The sequence below is a fragment of the Erinaceus europaeus genome, chromosome 9 (genome assembly GCF_950295315.1).
Source record: "Erinaceus europaeus chromosome 9, mEriEur2.1, whole genome shotgun sequence".
NCBI lineage: Eukaryota > Metazoa > Chordata > Mammalia > Eulipotyphla > Erinaceidae > Erinaceus > Erinaceus europaeus.
This window is the reverse complement of record NC_080170.1, coordinates 55886706-55893367: the sequence shown is the minus strand read 5'-3', so window position 1 is coordinate 55893367 and position 6662 is coordinate 55886706. Positions and strand designations below refer to the sequence as shown.

At 41.0% G+C, this 6662-nt stretch overlaps 1 pseudogene; it reads right to left on the bottom strand.

The window, feature by feature from the left end:
• Positions 1-2458: 2458 nt before the first annotated feature.
• LOC103118534 (gametocyte-specific factor 1-like) lies at positions 2459-3226 on the bottom strand (annotated as a pseudogene).
• Between the last annotated feature and the right edge of the window lie 3436 nt (positions 3227-6662).

Genomic DNA, 6662 nt, shown 5'->3' with positions numbered 1-6662 from the left:
TAGCAACTTACATTATGCCCAGAGAGATCCTATGTCCCTGAGGGGACTCAGTCCTGCTGGGGAGCCACAGATACAGACTTCAAGATTTGTCAATTATGGAACTACTTTAAAAGAGAGAAAATAAAAAGCAGAAAAAGTCACATAAGTGGAATTCCAGAGGGTGCCAGAGAGGCATCCGGTGAGAAGCAGAAGATAATATATGGTGATGTTGGTGCCAAATGCAGCATCGTTTCTGGGCAGCCACATTTCCTGTGGGAACAATCTGTACCCTAAAGAGGATGGAGAGCTCAATCCTGCAAAGAAACCATTCTGAACCACCCTCCTACCTCACACACACCCCCTCGGGCACAGGAGAGCAGGGGCTCATAATCCTGCCAATTTCTAGTTATGGATGTAATGCTGGGAGACTGCGGAGAAGTAGGAAGGACACAGTATATCCCATGAGGTCAGACACATGGGGGAAATCACAGCCATTATTAGTAAGCAGTTCAACCATTTTTGCCATCGTGTATCAGGACCTCAAAGCCCCCTGGCCAGCCTCCTCCCTATCCTCCTTCCCCAGAGTGCCTTGTTTTGATGAAATACATCAAACCAAGTCCAAGTTTTACTTTGCATTTTCCTTTTCTGTCTTTGTTGCTTAAGTCCATCTATAAATGAGATCATCTGGTATTCATCCTCTCTTTTTGGCTTATGCCACCTAGCATAATTCCTTCAAGCTTCATCCAAGATGAGTTGAAGGAGATTGATGCATCATTTTTAATAGCTGAATAGGATTCCATTGTGGATATATACAACAACTTTCTCAGTCACTCATCCACCATTGGACACCTGAGTTGCTTAGTTGGTGGTAAGAATGTTTTGCAGACACCTATCATGGGGAAAAGATAAATTGTAGCCACGTATCAACAACTTTACTGTAAACTATTAACCATCCCCCCACCAATAAAGTGATAAAAAAAATGAATGAATGAAAGCATTGCATCAGCTCCTGCATTCAAATGCTCTGGTCAGTAGTCTTAACTCTTTCAGGCATTCAACCTTGAGCAACTTACTTACTCTCCCTGAGTGTCTGCTTGCTCCTTTCCTCTTCGATTCCAGAATAATCAATTTCTAATGAAATCTAATGATTTTTTTGTGAGTGAAACTGATCATTACATTCTACATGGTTCCATGGCACTCTGTGAAGCGTCCCCATGAGTGAGTCATACAGAATCCATGTTACGATTGTCATACAGAATCCATGTTACGATTGTCCTCTTTCTTTCTCTCTCTCTGTCTCTCTCTCTGTCTGTCTTCCCTCCCCCCTCCCTTCCTTCTTTCATTCTTTTTTGATAATTTTTCAGTTTATTAAATGCACATTTTTATTAGTGACTTAATATTGATTTATAACATTATAAGACAACAGGGGTGTAATTCCCACCACCAGAGTTCCATATTCCTATTCCCTCCATTGGAAACTGCAGAAACTTCTCCCAAGGTCACAGATATAGATAGATAGATAGATAGATAGATAGATAGATAGATAGATAGATAGATATAAATGATAGATGAGATAGATTTGCCCATTTTTCTATGGTCCTGCTTCTCTCCCTTTCTAAGTCATACATATACCTCTTACTACTTCTGAGTATCCTTCATTTCCCCCCTTTTCTCCCTCTGGGTCCTGATAGAATTGAAGTACAGGGCTCTCTGGTTATCTTCCCCTAATACTGCCCCCCCAAAGATGGACCAAAATTCTTTTTGAGGGTACAGGATGTAAAAGTTCTAGCTTTTATTTCTTCTCCACTGTACATGGATATTAAGAGGTCAATCCATACCCCTAGTCTGTTTCCATCTTTCCCATGTCCGGTAGAGCTCTGGGGAGGTGAGGTTCTGGGTACTATTGTCCTATTTCTATGAATGAGGAAGCTGAAGGGAAGAGAAACTTTAACCTGTCATCAGAGCCTCAAACTGAGTTTGCGACTACTGCCATGTGCCACAGAAAGCCGAACACTGTCACATAAGCTTTTGTAAGAAGGGAACAACTTGGTCAAAGTTCATATACAATGGTGGCAGGCAGTCAAAGCACCCCCCCCCCATTTGTTTCAAGATAGAAGGAACTAGAGGAGGGGCTGGAAAAGCAGTGGGTGGGTTCAGGCAAACAAGATGAGACCTGTGGTCATCCTGTCTTCTATGGATTTCTAATACATCTTAACTCTTCTGAGTATCCTGAAGAACCAAGGCAATCAGGAAGTGAGGCAACGTAAGTTTCTGAAGTCCACTGGAGTGAGTTTATATATCCTTTCATTGTCTAAATTCAACTTTAACTGTTTCTTGTGAAAAAAGTTGCTGTAAGCAGAGCTCTAAGAGTTAAGATCTAATTCAATTTATCAGTTTCAGTCTCTTGGGCCCTCTAGGACCTTGTCAGGCCACCCTGTTCCTTTGGAATCATGCTTTCAAGCTTGTGTTCTTGTTGGCCACTTTAACAATGGTCAGTGTTCACTGGTCAATGTTCATTGTTGGTTGTTTTTCTTTTTTTTTTTTTTTTTTTCAATTTGAAAGCCACAGTTTATCTATAATTAGATTAGGAGAAAAATGGAGAACCCACTGCTAGCAGGAAGAAGAAAGACTCTTCTAGGGCCTGGCATTTGATGAGATATTCAGTTACTGTGCATTTCCATTGTTTTTCCATGGCAGAACATATGGCAGAGATTTGGGAACTCGCATGCCTGAAGCCAGGTTACTCTTATGTTCCATAACTATGTTGATTGCAGGGCTGTTGTTGCCTCAGTAGTTGGCTGTGCCCCAGACAAATGGGGTGCTGGTCTGTTCCCATAAATCTTTATCCCAGTCTTCATCACAAGGAGGGCACTGCCATGTGCTCTCAGTCGGAGTCTCTTGTCCCAGGTTCCTCGTTTGGTTGACAACATCCTGCTCAATACAGCTTTTATCATCACAGCTGGAGATATGATGACTGATTTCAGCCCGAGGAACCTGGTGGCGAGCATTGAAGGGACAAGTAGCCAATTTGTTTGCGACATCAGGATGATTCTTTCTGCACTTGATAAGATGATAAGGAAACCTGCAGGCCCTGATCTGGTGATTTTTATCATAGGGGCATTGTAACAGCTTTTCAGGGTCCAGGGAATCGATGTAAGTTTCTTCCATGTTGGAAAAGAAGGGAGCTGAATCCAAGTGCTCAGTAGAGACACGCTCTCCTCACAGTCGCCTTCAACCCGCGCCTGCGTCCCGGCCTGTTGGTTGTTTTTCTTCAGAGTTTCTAGACTGTGAGAAATTAGAAGAACTTGAACAACTTATGAAGGGCTCAAACAATCCTGCATCCATCCAAGGGCTGTATCATAAGTGCTGGATTGTTCTCTATGTGTTCTAACTTTATCCACAGTGATAGACTATTATACATTAGGGCTCCAAGGGGGAGCAAGGGGTCAAGAAAGAGCCCAGGTCAGTGAGAAAAATCAGTCTATCCAGCTGGCCAGTGACTGATAGCTATCCAGAATTATAGACTCAGAGCAAGTGGAAATAGAAATCATTTCCTAGTGTATTGGATTTTGAAAGAAGAAAGAACAGAATATCAGAGATTTTTTTACACTCATGCCATGTCTGGAGCCTGCACTGAGCCTAGGAAGAGATTCCTGACCTCTGTGACCCTCTTTTCACTTTTCTGAGAATAAAAAAAATGGAAATAGCACCCAATTCAAAAGGTCCTTGTGGGGACTGAGTAAGAGTGTAAAAAGCCCTTAGTACAGTCCCTGTGGTGTAGAGAGGGCTGAACAAATATTAATAGTTATCCGCATTTAAAACAGATTTTCCGGAGACTTCTCAAGGCCAGAGACATGGCTCAGCACTAGAATGCTTGCTTTTCCTACATCTGACTCTGGGCTTGAACCCTGGCTCTGTGTAACAGAGTGGTGCTTCTCTCACTCTCTCTGCAACAAAAAAGATAAAATTATAATCCAAACATTAATAGGTTTATATGTTGTGGTTTCCTTAGAATGTGGCATATATCTCCTCTTAAAGGCTGTACCTCACACATTTGGCTCTCTTTTTACATTCACTTCTTTGAGATTTAGCAAATTCAAACTTATCATGTAACCACTACCACAATCAAGATACAAAACCATGGGAAATGGAACTCTGGCAGTGAGAAGTGTATGGAATTGTACACCTCTTATCCTACTATCCTGTAGATAATTATTAAATCAATAGAAAAAACTGGAAAAATATAAAAACAAAATATAAAGAAAAGTAAAGAGAAAAAAGAGAAAAGAGAAGAAAAGAAGTAGAAAGAAAAGAAAAAGGCCATGGATTTTTACCATTTCTCTTTCCAGTTGCCTGGTCCTGGCACCCTTCAGTCTGTTTGCTGATCCTATAATCTAATCTGTTTCCAGTGTCACTTAAAAACCATTATCCAGCCTATAGTTTTCTCACCTGTCCTCTTTCTGTCTGATTCAGAAGGTTCATTCATGCTTCTCTGTGTACACATCCCCTACATATTGTATTACAGAACAGTATTCCACTTATAAATATATTTTTCTGTGTACCAGCTGAGGGCCATTGCCTGCTTATAGTGTAGATAGGCAGTTATGAAACAAAGTTGCTTTAAATATTTGCCTATGCTTTAGTATGTTACCCTGTCCATGGAAATAAAAGTTGTCATTCTGGGAGAGTAAATATATAGGAGTGTGTTTGCTGAGTTAGTTGTATGATGAAAACATTCACAGGAGACTGTGAAATTGTTTTGCAAAGTGACTGCTACAGTTTGCATTTCTACCTGCTGTGTATAAGAATTGCAGTTTTCCCATTTTCCTGTCAATTGGTATGGTTGATTTTCAAAATCAGCCATTTCAATAATTGTGTGCTGTTACCTTGTGGTTTTCATGTGAACTTCTGTAGTGACTAATACTGAGTGACATTTCATGCTTTTTTAAATTTTTATTTTATTTATTTTTTATTGCCATCGGGATCATCACTGGCATTCAGCACCTGTGCAGTGAATCCACTGCTCCCAGCAGTCATTCCACCCTGCCACTTGTTTCCTCTTTATTTGATAGGACAGAGAAAGAGGGGAGAGGGAATAGGGAGAGAAAGAAAGACAATTGCAACCCTGTTTCACTGCTCATGAAGTGTACCTCTGCAGATGGGGAGCCAGGGCTCAAACTTAGGTCCTTATGCATAGTAATGTGTGTGCTTCAACCTTACTTTTCATGTTTTTTATTGGCATTATTTTCCTTTGTTCATTTTGTATTGGTTGGGTGATTTATTTACTTTTCCCCTTGCTTCGAGAATACCTTGTGTATTCTGGACATAACCCCTTTACCAGATGTGTGTTTTGCTGATATTTTACTCTATTCATGATTTGTCTTTTCATTCTTTTTAAAATGTTTTTTATTAGTGATTTAATAATGATTGACAATATTTTGGTATAGGAGGGGTACAATGCCATACATTTTCCACCACTAGAGTTCCATATCCCCTCCCCTCCACTGGAAGTTTCCCTATTTGTTGTCCCTCTGGGAGCATGGACCAAAGATCTTTATGGGGTACAGAAGGTAGAAGGGCTGGCTTCTGTAATTGCTTCTCCACTGGACATGGGTGTTGACTCATTGATCCATAACCCCAGCCTGTTTCTATCTTTACCTAGTGGGGTAGGGCTCTGGAGAGGTGGAGTTCCAGGACACATTGGAAAGGTTGTCTGCCTAGGGAAGTTAGGGTGGTGTCATGGTAGCATCTGCAACTTGTTGGCTGAAAAGCATTAAGATATAAAGCATAATAATAATAATAATAATCAGGAACTTAAAGGTAAATAATAATAATCAGGAACCTAAAGGTAAAAGTATAGCAGATAAAATTTGGGGACTTCATGTTGGAAGAAACTAGGAAGTCTATTTTAGGTATATTCCAAGAGGCTCGTGACTTTACTAATTTATGCCTGAGCCCAACAGCTAACATGCAGGTAGGCTAAGAGTCTTGTCTGTGAGGATGGTGTCAGAATTAAGGATAGGACTAGAAAGCTGGATCAGGGCAGAGAGAAGCTTCCAAATATGGGGAAAGTATATAAATACCATTAACTGTAAACCCCATCAATCTGATTTGGGTCAATGTCTATTCATATTTAGCACAGGAGCTTGGGTAACCTATATGTCCCTGTTGGTCTGAATTCACCTTCCATGTTCACAGCTAGGAACATTCCAGGCTGCACTCATTTCAGGACCAGTCTTCCTTGAGTGACAGAATATGTTGACCCAGCCTCCCTTTGGAGAGTGGAGCAATTTATACCACTGTTATTCTACATTGAGGGCAATGTCCTGTAGAGGCCTACAAGAGGGTTTATGATGTTTTTCCTGATGACCAGTGATGGTGGAGAGAGGGATCTGTTAGAGGTCTAGGCCCATCATATCTGTGTGAGAATACCAGGACTGTCTGACTAGGGTCCCAGATGATGGGGTGGCCTGGTAGTGACCAAAAGGGCCATCATTAAAGTGTGCTGGTCTTTCCTTTATCCAGCTTTTGTAGTCCTTACTTTATCTAACAGGGCTAGTCTTAGAGTGATTGAGGGAAGTGAAATAGGAAGTAGGTGATCAGGGTATCAAGGTCTAAGTAGAGAATATGTGCTTAAGTACCTTGTGTTTTTAGGTCTTTCTACTTGCTTGCTTCACTTATTG